The sequence below is a fragment of the Scomber japonicus genome, chromosome 19 (genome assembly GCF_027409825.1).
Source record: "Scomber japonicus isolate fScoJap1 chromosome 19, fScoJap1.pri, whole genome shotgun sequence".
NCBI classification, from domain to species: Eukaryota; Metazoa; Chordata; class Actinopteri; order Scombriformes; family Scombridae; genus Scomber; species Scomber japonicus.
This window is the reverse complement of record NC_070596.1, coordinates 5,637,297-5,656,662: the sequence shown is the minus strand read 5'-3', so window position 1 is coordinate 5,656,662 and position 19,366 is coordinate 5,637,297. Positions and strand designations below refer to the sequence as shown.

The 19,366-nt window shown below is 38.0% G+C and overlaps 1 protein-coding gene across 1 annotated transcript in view; it reads right to left on the bottom strand.

Moving 5' to 3' along the window:
• onecut2 (one cut homeobox 2) overlaps positions 1–19,366 on the bottom strand; it is a 60,701-nt gene that overhangs the window by 1,618 nt on the left and 39,717 nt on the right. The gene's annotated exons all lie outside the window — the stretch shown is intronic.

The following is a 19,366-nucleotide window of genomic DNA, read 5'->3' as shown; positions in this document are numbered from 1 at the left end:
CTACAAGAAAAAAAGCCTTGCACTTGTTTTTTTGGTGTTTTTTTTAAATGCAGTTCCCTTGCTTACATTCCATTCCATTTGCTTGGCCCCTGCAAACCTCAATCGGAGACCCTGTTTCTCTTCTCGCTGGTGCTAGATAAATAAGTCAGCTGTCACGATGACACCACATACAAGGGTTCTGATTGGTTAGCTGTTTCTCTCCCCTGCCTTAACACCTGTCGCTTCACTCCCACCTGTCACTGACCCCCGCCCTTCTTGCTGAAATCCCTGCAATGTGTTCGTCAGAGGTGGGTGCTGCTTAAAATGCTGTTGCCTGACGACCATTTTAATATCCAGGTGGATGCCACTTAGGTTAAGGGATGGAGAAGGGTTAATTTGTATGAATTTCACCTACTTCAGTAATTCAGGAGATTTATTTTAAAGCTTAAACCTCCCTTTAAGTTTTAAAAAAATGAGGTGGATTCAGGATCTCTCAGGGCATCATGTAACAAGGTTGGGGGAAGTGTGAGATGGTTTACAAGCAGGAAGAAATATGTCGTTACAATACATTAACATGTTTACTTGTATTCTTCAGGATTATTGACAGTTGTGAGCCTCTCAGCCTCTGCTGATAACAAAAAAATGAAAATTGAACTGTTCGCCTCTTAATATGTGCGGGCTCTGGAGGAGCTGTTGCTTCTTTTTAAGCCCAGTTCTTCATTTTGAGAGTGACTCAGTATATCAATAAACAGCCAATTAAAGGCGAGAAGGTAAATTAGCCACCGAGTTAAAACCAACTCGGATATCTTTTTGCAGTTCTCGTTACCTCAAGTACAGCTGAACAAAGATGTTATATCAGAATGTGAAACAATGAGAAGGTTTGACATAATTAAAGGTGGAGGTTCCCACAGTGCAGGAATGTGTCGCTGTATTGTAGCTTCAGAAGAGGGAAGTCATTTGTATGAAAATTCTATCCATCAGGCCATTGACGGGTGGGGAAAACATAAAAGATAGATTGCCGGATTTTAAATCTGTATAAATGCGAAAAGAATTCCCAACATAGAGTATTTAATTTCAGGTTATGTGTGGATTTCACAACCTGTTAGCACGTCTTTAAAAATATCTTTTTTTTTCTTACCCTATGGTCTGTATTTCCTCTTTGAATCCTCTCACATTTAATAAGTCATTGAAGTTAATTATGTGCAGGTTCTACTTTTTCATCACCAGGTCTGATATGTTACTTTTAAGTCATCCATATCAAAATTCATGTTTGATTTTATAAGGTATTTACCATTTAGCAAAGGCTTTATCTGTTATATTACCGTGAGCACACCGTTTCAAATTAAGGTGATAAGACAACTTGTTTTTAGATTTAATTGAGATAATATTGCACCCTCCTTATAGGTGTAGTAAGAGAAGATGAAGTCACTTTTGATGCACTGTAGCATAAAAGATGTTTTCTTTTTTTTCCCTTTTTAAAAAAAAAATACAGCATATAGAAGTAGCACAGACTTGTCTAAATTTACATACGTCAAGTGTTAAGTTTTATTTAAAGGTCGATCGACTTTGTCAATTTAAACCTCATTGCACTTTATTTGTGACCCCCTCCCACAACCACCTCACAGCTCCATGATTAAGCTAAGGTGCAGTAAAAATTAAATGTTGGAAAAACCTCATGTCATTAGGTAGGTTAAATATGATTTGCTGCAGTTCTGTTAAGGGTCCTAAAGGTTGTGAGTTTGATCCCACCTGAAGGACTGTTAGCTCGGGACGAGAATCTCCACTAATGTGCAAAATAACACCTCTACTATTTTTGTCCTGTAATGCCATGATAAGGTGCCTTTTACACTGGCTTACTAGAAAGACTGGACTTGTGCTTTATATAAGAAAAAATGTATGTGTTAACCAAAATGCTGACAGGAAAAATCTGCCCTGAATCTGAATTAACATGTTCCTGCTGTGATCTAGGCCATCAACAGCTCTATCGCCATGCTGAAGTCCTGGAAGAGATCACAATTGAGGCGTTTGAATTCTGAACTATACAATTTAGTGTTCTAACTCGCTAACAGCTAGCAACTAGTTAACAAGGCACAGGGCGAGCTAGTCGATTGAGCTATCTTAAAAGCAGCTACACACTTGTTTGTATGTGGTTTCACTTTTTAACAAACCATTACAAATATTAAACACGATTTTTTTAATAAAAAAAAAAGGGAATTCATATGTTGTGAGTACAAGGCTAACAACGGCGGTCACCACCATATCGGAATACAGCATTACACTACAAACAAATACACAATGACAACACTCGCTTGCTAGTTAGCTATGTAACTCACTCGCCATCTAGTTAGCTCACTAGCTCGCTAACGTGTATGTGCAGCTACTCTGGAGATTACACATCCATTATGAAGTCAAATCTTCTGAACAAACTCTTGAGAATTTTAATGAATCATTTCATTCACTTAGTTTCCAAGCAACTCAACAAGTCTGAGCTTTAAATTATTGGGAAAAAAAACTAAAAATGTCTTCCCCTTCAAACCTAAAGTATCTCTCATTCTCCCATTTAAAGTCATTGGAGCCTTTAGAGATTGACTTTAGAGCTTGTCACTAACACTCAAATTGGCCTTTTTCCAGTGAGAACCGAGAGTGAACACAATACTTACTGCTCATGTTGGTTACCTCCCATAAGTCCCCATGTTGGAAGAGAGATGTTAAAATGAGTCTTTCTCTCTTATGTGTAGCTTAATTTCTTACCAGCACCCAAAATCTCCAACTTTACACTCTTCCGACATGGTAGCACGTGGTAACCATTGGTAAACTGATGGCATGTATTGTATTGTTTTGGTTGGTCAATTTTTCTGCTTCCACTGTGTCATGCATACAGAAATAATACACACAGCATTACTTTGTGCTTACAGTGCTCCTCCGAAAACCATCACTTTAATACAACTCTGTAAACTGGAAAAAGCTCAACTAGTGCAGAAATGGTGACATTACTCCGGTCACAGCACAACAACATGCTAATACCTGTGAGGGGCAGATTTTTAAATCCAACATGTTTCCTAATTTATTTAGATTTATTCTGTGAGTCAGTTTTGACAACTCTGTCATCTTAAGTTTTGCTGTATGTGTGTGTGTGTGTGTGTGTGTGTGTTAATCTGAAAAGTGCATTGAGCAGAGTTTGCGTTGTACATATAACAGATGCTACAGCTTTTTTGGGATTTATTTATTTTTGTTTTGTTGTGTTACAGAGCAAGCAAAGCATCTGTCTCCACTGTTTGAACATGTTTTTTTATATATATGTATGTGAGTGACATGGTAGTAACAGTGTGACTTTACATTATGACAAGTCTTCCTTTCGAATAAAATACAATAAAACCAACTGGCTATAGGTTTAAAATGAAGTGTTTGTGTGTTTTCTTCTTGTAGTCCCTATATGCTGTGCTGTTTTGGGTTATCTTGGATGAAAGTTAATGATTGTGAGACAAGACACATCCACAGATGTCCAATTTAAAGCTCTTGAGACCAGAAATTTAGGACCAAATAGAGAACCCAAGTCTTGGGCTGGGCTAGTTTCTGTTTCATTAGCTTCTGTAACTCAATAGAATCTCTCATTCAGCATTTCTTTCATCTGTCTTTCTGAAAAAAGAAGCATGGAAAAAGTAGGAATATAATGGCCATCTATGCAAAGATGGAATAAGAGTTTCAAATATGTCAAAACCTTTTCTGCTGCTTTACTTTCCATATTCTAGCGGTGTGTTCAGACCAAATGCGAAGCAAATTTTCCAAACTGTGATTACTTATAAAGTCAATGCAAAGAAGCAATACGATGCAACTATGCATTAGCACAAGTTGGAAATGTTTCAATTTGAGCAAAAAGTTTAAAAAAAAATAATATTGGCTGAACAGAGGAGGGGAATAAAGAACTGGAGTCTTGTGAGTTCTGAGTTCAGTCAGGCTGAACTGAAAGCAAATTCATAGATATACTCTAACAAGCTCAGCTAACAAATGGTGCAGTGGTCAAATTTGTGCAGGTAATGCAATGTGAAGATTCATTTTGGTGTGAACTCACCATAAGACAACTCAACATCCAATACAGCACTTGCTTTTAGAAACTGAAACCTTCACTACTGTAATTCACATGAAAATGTACCAGTGTGGTAGCTTGATTAAAAAAACCCCAAAAAACATAACTCCATTGGGTAATAGGCTCTTCATTGTATTTACACTTCCGTCTGAAGTAAATTTTCCAGCTTTTAAACTGTAATCTCTGTCAAACCAATAACTGCTTCTTTTCTCAAAGGGTCCGCCTCTTGACATTTATCCCTCAGGTTGATCTGCTCTATGGTTTATTTTCATTACAGGCTGCTAAAAACACACATCTTGAACAATATTGGATCATTTGGGTTTTTTTGCTTGTTAAATTGCCATCATTATCTAAACATATGGTCTAAACAAATGAACATGAAGTTATGTTCCGACGCAGAATCTTTAGTTATTGGTGGTATTACAAATGTCAATGGGATTTTATATGATGTCTTTTTAATTGAATTTTTAATTGACTCTTTCACCAGACCAGACTGAATGCTAATATTCAACAAAAACCTTACTTAGCTCAATGACAGCATGTGATATGGAAGAACCCTCAGATCCCACCTGTATCTGCTGTTGTCATTTTCTTTCTTTGTCATTCCCTCCATATGTGTTATTCCTTCGTTTCTTTCCTCCTTCATTCATCATTTCTTCTTTCCTTCCTTTTTCCTTTTACTTCATTTTCTCTCTCAGTCCTTGTTTCCCATATTGTTTTCTCATTCCTTCCTTTAAATCTGCTTTCTTTCTATCCTTCATTTCACTTGTTTTATTTCTTTACCTCCCTCCATGTTTTCATCACTCTTTCTTTCCTCTTCTCTCTAAATCTCCATCTTTTCACCTGCACCTTTTCTGTCACTCTCTCCTTCACCTCTCCACCCTCAAATTCCTGTTTTTCTTTTTCTCTCCTTTCATCATCCTCTTTTTACCCATATGATCATTCTCTACCTTTCCATCTTCACCATCATTCCTTCTCTACCCGTCTCCCTTCCTTCCATCCCTCCATCACCTCTCCATCTCTTTGCTCCTTTTTTCCACCTTCCATCTCTCTTACCCTCTTACCCATTTTCTCCCTAATTTTCCCACCTCTTCGTCTCACCTCTTCCTTTTGTCCCTCTTATCTTTTCCAATCTTCCTCCCGTCCCTCCTCCCCCCACTCTCCGTCCTCTCCCCCATTTTTCCTCCTTTTTCCAATCTTTTCCTCATCTTCCGCTCAGTCCACCACCCACCCTCCTCCTCTCCTCTCCCCCCTGCCCTCCACACCTTTCCATTCATTCCTATCATGTTCTCTCCCCCCCCCCCCCCCCCTCCCTCCATATTTTTTCCCAGCAGTCCCCCTGCGGTGTTGCAATCACCTCTGCTGCTGTTGATTAAGCTGAGAGAGATTGGCTGTCCACGACCCAATAACCCCTGAGGGTGGCGGGCTGGGTGCCTCCTCCTCCCCCTTTTCTCCCCCTCCTCCTGTTTGTTCCCCTCCTCCCCCTCTCTCAGCAGGTTACAGTCTCTCCTTTCTTTTCATTTTGTTCTTTTTTCCCTCCTTACTCCTCACCTTCGCTTTCCTCCTGTCCTCTTACCTGACCTTCTTTTCATCTCTCTACCCTGCTCTCGTCTTCGTGCTTCCTCTCCTCTTTTTTCCTGTCACCTTTCATGAGATGTTCCATCTTCCCTTCCCTTCTATCCTTGTCTCCTCTCTTCTTAACTCCTCTACTCCTTGCTTGCTTAACCTTTCTTTTTCTCCTCGTCTCGTTTCTCTGACCTGTTCTCCTCTTTCATCTTCTTTCCTTTTCTTCTCCCGTATCTTGTTTCCTCTTTCCTTCTGTCCTTGTTTCCTCACCTCTTTCCTCCTCTACTTTCCTTGTCTCCTCTCCTCTTCTCTCCTCCTCTTCTCTCCTTACTTGCTTAACCCTTTTTTTTCTCTTCTGTTCTTGTCTCGTAGCCTTTCCTCTGACCTATCGTCTTCTTTCATCTCCTTTCCTCATTTTTTCTTATCCTCTATCTTCTTGTTTCTTCTTCCCTACTGTCCTTGTGTCTTTTCTTCCTTTCCTTTTTCCTCTTTCCTCCACATTTAGCTCCTCTTTTCTGCTCTCCTGTGTTTCTTTTTTCCTTTCATACTCTTCCTTGCCATCTTCTTTTAGTCTCCATGTTTCCTCTCCTCCTTCTCTTCCTCTCTGGTTTTCTCTAATCTCTTATCCCCTCATCTTCTCTTTCCAGCTCCCGTTTTCTTCTCTGTGAGGTCTCCTATCTTAGCCTCTTTTCATCTCTCAATATCTTCTTGTCTCCTCTTTTCTTTTCTCCTTCTTCCATCTGTCCTAGTCTCCTTTCCTTTTCTGTCATGTTTTCAGAATTTCAACTAAATCTTGATCCAATACAGTATGTCTACTTAATAAGGAGTCAAATGTACTCATATTCAGTGCTACTGTACATTAAACTGTCTGAGAAAAACAAATACAACAAATTACTGGATTTCAACTCTCAATTTTCATCTTCTAAAAGAAACGATCTATTTAAAAAAAAAAGTTATGTAGACCTCAGAGCCTTACTTACAGAAGACTGTTCTCCCTGGATCAACAGTGGTCCTGGTCCTCACGATCCCCAAAAACATCTGAGTGGATTTTCATGTTTGCATCATTTTTGATTAACAGACCAAATATTTGAAATCTGAATAGATCTGCAATTTCCAGTTGCAGAAGGAAAATTACAACAGCTATGAACCTATAGCTCATGTCCCCTGTCACTGCATCCTCAATAAAACATGAAGCTAAAAAACACCTCCAGGCATTTGGAGCTCAATGTGGACTGAACAGTTACTTTGGTCGTGATTGATGACATTTCACAAGTCCATGAGAATGTAAGTAATGGCAAGAACGAGCCCTAACAAAAGGCCTTTCCTACTTTCCCCCTCTCATCTCCTCCTTCTTTAGATGAACTGCTCTTCAGCTCAGACTGCTGGTACTAACACCAGTTGTAACAGTTGTGATTACTGGGCTTTTTTGGTCTGGACAGCACTGTCAAGGCCTCATTTGGGCTTCTCGTTTTCCATCTATGTTTATGACCAAAATCTCAAAATTTTGCAAAAAAGTTTTGACATTTTACTGAGGTGAAAAAAAGTGCAACAGAAACAGAATTATAACATAATAAACTATGACATACATAAAACATGTGATTTCAGCTATCTAAAGACTGATATCAGTTGATTAAAAGAGTCAAGCCTGGTGATCCTGCTTGGTAGAAATAAAGACCTGCAGCCACATGGTCCTTTATGAAATAGATTACACATTCCTGGAGACATAACATTCCTCAAATGAATACATGAAATAAGATGATAAAATGTCATATTTCCATCATATTTTCAACATAGTTTCTCAATAACTATGGTTTCAATGGAGCTCTTTTAATAATCTCATCATCATCTCATTGTGTCCTCTTCTTAAATGGTTTCATAACATACAACTAGAGAATTATTGCAGCCAGCTGTTAATCTTGACAAACTACATACTACAATATTCACATAACCATGGTGGATGGCAACACACATTAATCCATATTTTTCAGTAAAAACTTGCATTACATTTAGATGGAAACCTGACTTGACATCTTGTGTACCTGTCCTGTCATCTTCTCCTAGCCTTGATTCTTCCTTTCTCCCCTCCTTTCTTCACTCAGGAGCTCATCATCTGCTTACTCTTCATCACTCTTTTTCCTCCTGTTTCCTCTTCTATGCGTTTGATTCTGATGTCTTGTATCATTCTCTTCTTCTCTATCTTTTCAACGCCATTCATGTTTTATTTTGAATTCTTTTCTCTTTGCTGTGTTCTCTCTTTATGTTGGCCTGGAAGGTCGGAGGGAAGGCTTTTCATGATGAAAGGTGTGTGTGTGTGTGTGTGTGTGTGTGTGTGTGTGTGTGTGTGTGTGTTGTGGTAACTGCAGGCTGCTAGTAATTGAAAAGCTGGGACGCCAGCGCCTGCAACCCTGTGACCTCCTATTGAGAGAACGACCATTGATTTCTACAGAGAAAGCAAGAGAGGAGGGTATGAAGAGGGAATGAGGAATAAAGTTTTTTTAAAAAGAAGAAAAAATTTGGAGGAGAGAAAGCAAGGATGAAGAACGAGCACAAGAAGGAGAAGTTTAAAATGTAAAAGAAAATAATAGAGGTAAAATGGTAAGAATGAATGGAGGAGAGAAAAGGGCGGGTGAAGACAAAGGACGAAATAGAAGAGGAGACAAGCAGAGGGAGAGAGAACTTTGGTACTCAGGCAGACACAGCAATGTTGTAGACGGTCTGCATTTGAGGATATCTGAAATCTAAGCTTTCTCAACTTTCCCATGTTGCTCCTCTTTTTTATCTTTGGGTAATGGCTTTCACATCCAGCATTGTTTTTTAATGTTGACTTCACAATGAATCCAAAGTTCCAGTGTTTGCGTGCAAAGTTTGAATGGGGCGTCAATGATTGTAGGATATTTGAAAGAGGACTCAGCAGAATTAGCATTGCACTACAAGAAGATTGTCCGACCCACAATAGACAGTTTAAGAAAAACATATTAAAATTCATGCAGCAAAACCATCTTTTTGTATTCCATGCACTTTTCTTACTTGTCAAAACCTGGCGCCTACATTACCTACAATACAACTGCAGACAGTTCAGTTGAAGATTTAGGTGTGTAATGCTAGTGGTGGCTGATGTAGCCTGGAACTGCTAGCCTCCAGCAGAGATGAGTAGCATGCTACGGATGTCTGGTAACCTCAATTCTTTCTTACTTACCCCCAGATTTGTTTCAATTTCAAACTTGTAGTCTACAGTACCGGCCAACACTTGACATCACTTGAGGAGGCACCCATACGATCTAATGCGCCAACAGAAGCTTTGACATTCTAGGACAACCTACAGGTTTGAATCAACTATTCTCTGATGGTGTCGACAAAAATGTAACATTCTAAGCTTCACAAAGACAGGATGTACTGCAGGTCAGCTGTGTGAAAGGATGTTTTATGAGTGTACTTAGAGCTGTATATTATTTTCCAGAGTAAACATTTGTCCCCGCAGGGCTGTTGTGTCCTGGAAGGTTGAGCTAATGAAGACCAACATTTTACAAACGATTAAAGTGAGTTGTTCCTTGGTTTCCCATGCTTTGTCCTCTTTATCAACCATCTGACCCACAGGTAATAAAACGTCATTGTCAGCAGATTAACAGCTACAGAATGGACCACTGTTTCCCTGGCAACAGAGAGAGGAAAAGGAGCGGGAGGATTGGAAGGAGTGATTAAAAGGGGAGAGAGCGGGAGGAGGAGGATTTTTTAAAGGGGAGAGTGACGAGGTGGACTGATGAGAGGAGATGGATGCTGGGATGATTACACAGAGGGAAAACAAGAGGAGAGAGACGGGAGTGACAGGGAGAAGAAAAGAATGAAGGGACAAGAGATGTAGAAAGAGACAGAGGAGGTGCTGACCATTAAAGACAGAACAAAATAGATGGATTGATGGATAGTGTGGTTTAAATGGAGTGGAATGGTCTCCATCAAAGGTGAAAAAAGGAGGGAAAAAGAGGGGGAGAGTGGAAGGACTGGCACGAGTTATGAAGAAAAATCATATGAAATTTTAAACATCTCTGTAGGGAAAGTAGCAGCAACAAATAGAGGTAGTAGTAAAGAAAAGCAGTCAGAGAATAAACAAATGTCGCCCCTGGAGAGTAACATTTTCAACATTTTGAAACATGTAGCGATAACTTTAAGTGTCTCCAGTGATGTTAATGCACCCCTGACTACAGCCCCTACACATAAGTAAGGCTATAGCCTTACCTTGATGAGATCAATGTGTGGATGACTCATAAAATCACAACAACTGATTAGTTTACATCTAAGTGAGGCTATAGCCTTACCTTGATGAGATCAATATGTGGATGACTCATAAAATCACAACAATTGATTATTCAACATCTAAGTAAGGCTATAGCCTTACTACAGCCCCTACATCTGAGTAAGGCCATAGCCTTACCTTGATGAGATCAATGTGTGGATGAGTCATAAAATCATAAGAACTGATTAGTCTGCATCTAAGTAAGGCTATAGCCTTACTACAGCCCCTACATATACGTAAGGCTATAGCCTCACCTTGATGAGATCAATGTGTGAAGTTGTGCAAAAGTTTCGTTTCCTTCCGTTTCATTTGTGTGTGTTTGATCATGTCACTGACTGCAGCACTTATAAATCACACTGCAAATAAATGTGAATTATATGTGGAATTCGGACCGGACAAACATCTACTGTAGAATAATGTCTGTATTTAATACTGAAGAGTGATTTTCACAGTTATATCCGCAGGATCAGCGGTGCATTAATGAACGGGCTAACCTGGGCTACAGCCCCAGGGCCTCCACCATGGGTGGGCCTCTAAAAATTGAGAATAATTATGTAAGCTAATCGAACACTCGACCGTAACGCACATGACGCTGCACTACAGTGACATCTGGTGGTAAAAGTGATGGGGATGGTGCGACACCGAGAGGCAGGGGGGCCTCTCGGTGTCGCACCATCCCCATCACTTTTACCACCAGATGTCACTGTAGTGCAGCGTCATGTGCGTTACGGTCCCCTCCTCCCATATCTTTAATTTTGATACAATGTAACAAAAAGCTTAGTAGACGGCACACGAAGCGACAGGCAAGACGACACATACTGTAGCCTAATAGTTAGCAACAATGAAGGGTTCACACCCAAGTGGTGTTGTAATTGTTGTGATGTGACTGTGTGTGTGTATGTGCGTGCATGTGTGTGTGAGTGCATGTTGGCTCATTTGCAAAAAGAAATGCACATAGTTAATGTTAGGCCTACATACATTAAATAAATAAATGGCACAGAGATGAATCAGTTATTTGCTTGCAATATGTTTGATTTGTTGCATAGCCTATGGAACAGTTATTACTAGCCTAAGTGAAGTATTGTGCTGATGTAATTGTGTGTGTGGGTGAGTATATGTTGGCTCATTTGCAAAAGTGAAATGCACATAGTTAATGGTACATACATTGGTACATACAATAGTACAAATAAATGGCACAGAGCCAAAGATGACCTTGTATTGAGTTTTTATAGGCAAAATATAGTGTGTCAACCACTTAGGGAATGGGGGGCTCATAAAGTCCTGTAGCGAGGGTACGGGGGGCCACATAAAGTTCTGTAGCCCAGGGGCCTCCAGTGATGTTAATGCACCCACGGTCTACTACCCACAGGTAGACCATATCTGGACAACCAGGAAGCCAAAACAAAGAAGTAAATATATAATAGTAATGGTTCAAATAGACCTCCCTTAACTGTCGGTAGAACATGGGATGTGAGCACTTTACACGGACTGTTGTAAGTGTGGGTGCTGTGAGCAGAACTTTCTACTGTTGTGATGTTTACAAATTCACAAGCAGAACATTTCAGTTGTTAAATTTCTGTAAATTTTAAAGTTATGACATACACTGATCTAAAAAAAGGTCCTGATGTCTACATATATATTGATATACGCTGATGATGTTCTAATTTTCTTGGATCTTGGAAGAGAGCAGTTGTGAAATGTAAGAATTTATGTATTAGTGTTATTTCTTTATATTTCTTTTCCACTACTTTTCAGGGGGAAATATGTGTCTATAAAAACCTAAAATATAAGCATATCAATCTGTAATGGTGTGTTCTATCAGAGAAAAAATAACAGGAGGATCAGTTGTACATGGATAAGACCATTGTGATTTCTTTATTGATTTTTTTTCTTCTTTTATACATAGAGTGGAACAACATTAATTCTCCAAATATCTCCTTCATGTTTGATCATCATTTTATTCCACACCACAAGTTTTCAGTCACTTCTCTTTTTCTGTTCCAACCAAATGTAGAAAATAAAAATACATAATTTGATTTTTGATTACTGTTTGACAAATATGAAAGAAAATGGTAAAAACAACAAAACCGAAAAGAAAAAAGGAGCGAGGAAAAAAGGTCTGTAAACAGAAAGGTATGAAATATTGTTTTGTGTTAGATTAAGTTTTGGTGGGAGAGCATGTGATTTGATGATTTATGTTTTGGGGTGTTTGGGGATGAAGCTGCTGTTAAAACATTGAGCTCAGGAGTGACCTGCTGTGATGCCATGAGATGCCTGCTGTAACTTAAAAGCTTGACTGGTTTTAGATTTTGTTCGAAAACTGACATCTTGAATCTGCCAATTTGACCTTTGACCCCTTACTACTGGTGTTGCAGATTTTGGAATTCAACGTTTTCTTGTGTTGTTTTGATTGTGACTATCTACATAAGAAACACACCAAAATGCAGACATGTTGGTTAATCTGATTTGTTTAGTACAGAGCCCCAAACGTCCAGAAAGATGATTTTCGTTATTCTTGTTATTCAAATGATCATCTTGTTCAGAAAAGCTTTCATGTTTTTCATACAAATTATTATCAAGTGTGAACAAGATCCAAATTTTGTGCAAACAAGAAAAGACTTCAGAGTTTCCGTAGCTGAGCATCTTTGCGCATGACTGTGATGTCATCAGATATATGTCAATTGCAAGCTTGTGGATTATCTAAATTTAGATCCCAAGATACAATAATTTGATAACAAAAAGGTTCTTTAAATTAAACTGAAAATAAAAATAAGTTTTAACTGTGTTCATGTTATATAATAGCTGAATCCTTATCGACAAAAGTTCACAGAAAAAGTGTGCAATTTTTCAGTATTTAGCCCATTAAGATTATGCTAAAATTGAACTGCAAATCTATATTTAATCACCATTCATCAAAGAACACAAAAACAACCCAAGCTCATCCTACAATATCATACTGCACTACAAATCAGAAAGATTTCCTAAAGTCAGATTCGGACAGTCTGAAGCTAATCAAAGATGGAATCAACTACGACAGGAAGTGCTCCAAAATGTATTTTGGTTTTCATTTGGCTAACAATAACGATTTATTTTGGCCTTAGGTCAAACTCATTGATCTTAGAATTAAGAGTTAATACTTTTTACAGCTTGATGTTTCTGTTTCTTTGAAACACTAGTAACTAAAGAATCACTAAGTTAGTGAGGTTCATTTGTGAGTTTTCATTGTTGAACTTGTCAATAAAAATGTTCTATGGTCTTTTCAAAAGTTATTTTGGTTGGTCGCTGGAGTCACATACATTTTATTTATATAGTAGTTTAGTCTGCAGTATAAGTTTTTCGTGTTTCATTTTGTTCATTGGCCCATTTGTTCTCTTGCTATGTTGTTCAAAGACAAGATTCAAGCTAATTTCAGTAACTTGTTTCAGCTGTGCCTGCAGAAAAAGCTTCACGTTGAATTTAAAATAGTTTAAAAAGGTTTGCCTCCCTCAATTTCTTCTCTCCAGTGCCTAAAATTTTGAGCTTTTGAGTGCAAGCATGAATAAACCCAGAAAGTATCCACTTTGGACTAAAATCTATCTGGAAGCCGTAACTCTCACTCAGCTCTTCTTCGCCTAAGGCCTTCTCTAAATAAAAGTAACAGGCTTATACATTTTTGATTGTAAACTTCAATCTTATTATTTTGTTAAACGACAAGGAAAAAAATCAAATATATGAACATAAATAAATTACATCCTGCAAAATTATTCTTTTGGGATTTTTCCTATTAGGGAGCTGGGATCTACAACAGTGAACCTCACTAAAGCTTAAACAGGCAAAAATAAATAAAGCAGGTTCATCTCAGAGCTGAACTAAGCTGCAGCTGCTGAAGGCCTGCTGTTACCGTCAAATATAAGCTAACAAACTGTTCTGATGTCACTTACAATTCAGTCAAAGCAGTCTGTTTGTCCCATGCATTATGTTGCATTTAACGGTCACTGCCACAGTAACACATGGTGTCCAAATTAGCCAACAAACTTAACCGGAAACTATTGGAAAACCTCATAATCCCTTCAATTTAAATGTAAACATGTCTGCAAGTTTTATATCAGCAGGTCAAAGGTCATACCAATGCAAGATGCAACGCAAGTTCTGTGTGTATGGCATACAGTGTCGTAAATGAAATGAGAAGATTATGATAATAAGATTAATAATAAGATTCACAATGCATTACACGGCTAGCTAATCGTAAATATACTCATGCATAAAATCTGAGCTATAGCACTGCTATGGATGGTATAACTGTGATGCTAGCATTATAACACAGGAAAGAAAGGACACTAAATAAGAGTTTTTGAAAAATGATGCATAAAAATAAATTGAACGTGGTTGGATGTAAAATTAAATCAATGGATCAAAGAAGCCGGTATTATTCTGGGCTGAAACAAGTAAATTCTGGCATCACTTCAACAATGTTCCTAATCCCAAAAATATGCACATGAGGGAACAATGACCCCTTCAACAGAACCAGAGACCAAAATATATGAATTTAAATTTTAAAAATATATACCCCTCAACCCTAGTCAGATGGGACAGAGAGAAAACGGTAATACATCAACAAGAAAGAGAGCATAGAAGAAGACAAGCATTTCTCATTTTTGGTTTTAGCGCACCTTTTTAACTATTACAAAAAAAGGTCACAACTTAAAAACGTATAAAGCTTTTTCCCCACATTTGTTTCGTTTAAAGTTACAGTTACCAAAAAAAAAAGAAAAGAAAAAGGAAGAAGAGCAAGTGAATAATTTATGACATACGCTATATTAACATCATCATCCTAACACTAGTGTCTATGAGGTATATCTGCAACAGTTTGGTAAAGAGAGCACGGTCTGCGCACAATGCTCACAAGTTTGTTTCTCTGTTTTCACATCATTTAAAGCTTTGCAACCATTTGAAAAGAGAGAAGAAGGTCAACGAAATGGAAGGAGCTGCATTTCCAATGAAAGCTGGGTTCATGTTTATACTTAATGTTTGTTTTGATGGTCTTGCAACATGGTATGATAGTGCAGGAAGCCTGAGATGACATTCATAAATTGTATCATCTCAGAATCTTGCATCTCAGCATAGAGTCGACAAGATTTGATTCCCTGTGATCAGAAAATTTGTGTTGTGTCATGTGATCGTAAGAAATATAACAGTATTATAATTGTTATTACTTATCACAGAAAAAGTATTTAATAATTTTGTGATGTAGAGAAAACAAGCAACCCATATTAAATGACTTAATTAATAGCATTTGCGAGAAAATTAAAGTCGTTTTTGGCCTTCCGTACATATAAAAAGCAATGTCATCATATCAGATCTGTGTACATACAGAAGGATACTCCCATTTGACTTGGTTTCTCCTTTGAACAAATGAGTAACAACAACAGATCTTTCAAGTGGAAACCCAGCTCAGAGAGAAAGAGAGAAAGTAAAAGAAGAGGGGGAACAACTGAGAAGAGTCAGACAGAACAGGAAGCCTTTGGTATTTAGTCTGAATTTCTTTTTGTTGATTGCATTGCAAAGCACCAGAGAGCAGAGGGGAAACTCAAGCGCTCCAGCCCAACAGCGGTGGCGCTGAGGTATCTATTTTTCACAGGAAAAGTACGTTTATAGGACAACAGAGAGGTCTAGACTTCGCTTTAGTTCAAGCAAGGCACTCGTCCAAGGTTATCTCATACTTTGCAACAAAAGCGCTCTCTACATCTTTGTTTTTGAGGTGGCCTGGTTTGGAAAAGCAAAGTGCAACAGCAGGAGTCTGAACCTTCAACTCTTAGCGTCATTTGGCTTCCCTGGTTGATTTTTAAGCCCAATGCTTGTAAAAAGGGAATCCAAATGACACTGCTGAAGGTAAAGATCCTATTTGCATATTGCTGTTAAGAAAAAAAAAAGGTAATTTATTAATTAAATCGAATGATTAAATAGATTATTACAAGCCTTTTAAGTAACATGTCTTTAACCTTTGAAATATGAGCTTGTATGCAGGTAATGAGACTCAGGCCCTTTATTCTCCATGACGATAAAAACATCAGCCAACTTGGAATTCTTGCCTGGCACTTCCCTACATGATTTCCGTATGCTTTGCTTTTCCAACTATGTGTGTGTGATCACACAGTACAAGGTTCATGGAATATTTTGGGATCATAATCTATCTCAGGGTTGTGATTTTGGTCTCATGGATGCAGTCTAGGGCCCACAGAGCAGAATCCAGAGGGTCAACAATGATTCAGATTTGATTTCTTCAGGGATTTTGTTATTTGTGTTTTGAGGATGATGTTTTGCACTGAAGCAGCTGAGGATTACTGTAGCTTTTTTGGGATGTCCTGTTAAATGTGTGGGTTCTTCAGATCGCTAAAGTCTCCACAGTGTTAGCCTGTTCAATGACATAAATGTGTACATCATATTTGTCTTGACAAAGGTGGCTGTGCTCTTGCCTTTTGAGTGTAAATGTTAACCAGAATGACTGCTGCTAGAAGGTTAGGTCTACGGATGTCAATGTCAGTGGGTCAATTGGTTGGTTGGTCCACCAATTTAGTTCCACTTACTGTCTTTCTAACGACTATTGGATTGACTGCTGAATTCTGAACAGATAGTCTAAAATCTTGGGGGATCCCCTGACTTCCATCTTAAGCCACCAACAGGTAGAATTTTGCATGTTGAAATATCTCAACGTCTAACTCATAGATTGGTGCAAAATTTGGTGCCAATATTCAATTGTTCCTAAACAAAGAATTCTAATGACATTGGTGATCTCCCAGATTTTCATCTCGCGCCACCAATTGCCATGACCAACTAAACATGTATTCAATTGCCATGACATTTTTGTATAGATATTCAAGATAAATTGTATTTTCTTTGTTGATACTTTGACTTTTAGTGTGGCGCCATCATCAAGTCAAAATTTTGACTTTTTACTGTATGACAAAAATGTAACATTCCCGTCAGCCTTTCCTGTATTTGTGTTCAACGCTAATTAGCAAATGTTAGCATGCTAACATGCTTAACAAAGATGATTAAAATGGTAAACATTACCTGCTATACATCAACATGTTAACATGGTTTTTGTAAGCATGTTAGCATTTAACTAAAAGGAACTGTGTGATAAACATCACAGAGCTGAGCATGTCTAGTTTAATGAGACTTTCTCATGATTCTCTCAAACTTCAGGTGTTGGAGGTTTGGTTAGCTGAGATCTTTTTTGTCCTTTTTGAGTTCTTTTTTAAGAAAGCAGGGGAATGATTCATGGCGACAAGAGAACAGTGTCTGGAGGGACTCATTAACGTTAACTGTTCCTCTTTTTCTATTTGACTTGACAGACTAAGACAAGTATAAGGATCACAAAGTTGTTTGTTAGGCTTCCTAGCACTCAAACACAAAATTCAGTCTTGGGCTCAAACAGTCAGAACAGCGTTTTGGTTGCTATGCAGCACAGAATTGGTAACAGCAAGCTGTCTAATTACTGCAAAATAAGGAAAGTAGCAAAGAAGGGGGATTGTTGTGGGAATAAAAATAACCCAAAGAAGGCTGGCTGTTGATCAAGCAACAGGATGTCGGGACCATGAAAATTCAGCCACCAATGAGGCTCTAGGAATAAGTAGCCTTAATATTTCAATGCAAAACAGCATTTTTGTTTTCAGTTTGCATCTACATCTGCTTCACTAAATTATACAACCTCGTTCATTTCACTCAACTTTGATAATTATTCATGACTTAATTTGGAAACGTATTTGAATATTAAATATTCTTTAGATAGAATATTATATGTCCAGCTTACTTTTTTATTTTGGAAAGTCTGTAGTCTGTAGTCTGTGGGTTTTTGTCAGTATCCAGCTGTCTTTATGTTTGTTATATTGCTGAAGTTGAAATGAAAACTTGACACTCATTGCCCCAACTGCTTACATAATTATTTAAAGCCAAGTGTACATACTGTTGATTAAACATGCTATTATTCACTTGCTGTTGTATATTATTGATCAATGATCAAATCTAAGTCATTGTGTTTTTTTCTGCCTGTAGTCCCTGAAATTCAGCATCCAACTTGACCCTACACTATGCCTGCCTCTTATCCTTCACACTTATTCTTTTTGAGGAAAAGAGACCAAAAAAAGGTAAAGAAAGAATGAGGGAAAAGGAGAGAGAAAGAGAAATTGGAGAACAAAGAAGAAAGTAGACAACAGGACAAAATGTGGCATCATCATTGAAAAGAGAAAGCACAAAAGCATGGAGCTGAGCGCAGACCGTACTGAAGAGGAAAAAAATCTTTGGTTTCTTTGGTTTCATCAACACGATTAAAAGGACAAATGGAAAGTCAGTGAGGTAGCCTCTCTGGTTCTCACTATTGAAATAGAAAGGTTTTTTTTTCTTTTTACACACACACAAAGTCAGTCTTGGAAGCAGCTAGCTTTAAGGGACTCCTCAGTTTTCCTTCCTAATGAGTGAAACAAGTCGGTGTGTTTGTCACACACGCGGAAATCCTTATAACAAAGGGGAAACACAGCAGGTATTTAACTGTAGAGGTGGTGTGTGTTAGCATCACATCCTGTTCACGATAACCTGGATAAGCTCTTATACCATTACAGAGAATCATAGAAAAAGTTGGAAAAGAACAGATTTTATCTGGGTTACGGAATCACATTGAACACCACATGTCATGCTTTATGTTGTTCCTTTAAAGCTTCTTTTTTTCACAGAATATAGAAGAGGACATTTTTAAGAATACATGTATATTTTGTTTTCTTGTGACCACAATAACTGTTTAGACAGCATTAGATAACCTTTTCCCCTCGATTACAAACTAATTCTTTGGTCAATATCAAAATGTTTTTGACAGTTTGTAAGGTTGAACAGAGCCCCCAAATGCACACCAGATGGCAAACTTGGTTGTGCCCTAAAAAGTTAATTTGCCACAAACCAGAAACTTCAGGTTTACAGTGATCAGCAGACAATATCTGATGCACATGAGATTCCATGTGGTATGTACCAGACATCTGAGGGAATAAAAGGTTTTTTTTCTCAGGGTGTTATCATCAAATAATTAAAGTAATCTTTACCCATGTCCTCTTCATATTTCCATAGACTCCATGAGAGCATTTTTACATGTTGTTTTAATTTAGTTATGCAGATGTTTAAGACATGACATGCAGCTAAAATGCAACAGATAATCTTGTCTGAAGAGTTGCTGTTGTGCAAGTAAATGCCCTTAAAAATACTTCACTAAGAAACCACATAGAGCTTGGTTTACATGTGCAGTGATGTCATTTTTGGGGGCAGAAAATGGCGCTTTTAAAAATGTGTATACTGTAAAATTTTTGAAAATAAATGTATGAATAAGACCTTAACCAGGGTATGAGCTGTGTTGATGTAAACACACACAGTTTATTGGCCTCTCAAGGATTCCAGTTATCTTTGGTGAGTCATTTATATCAACGTGT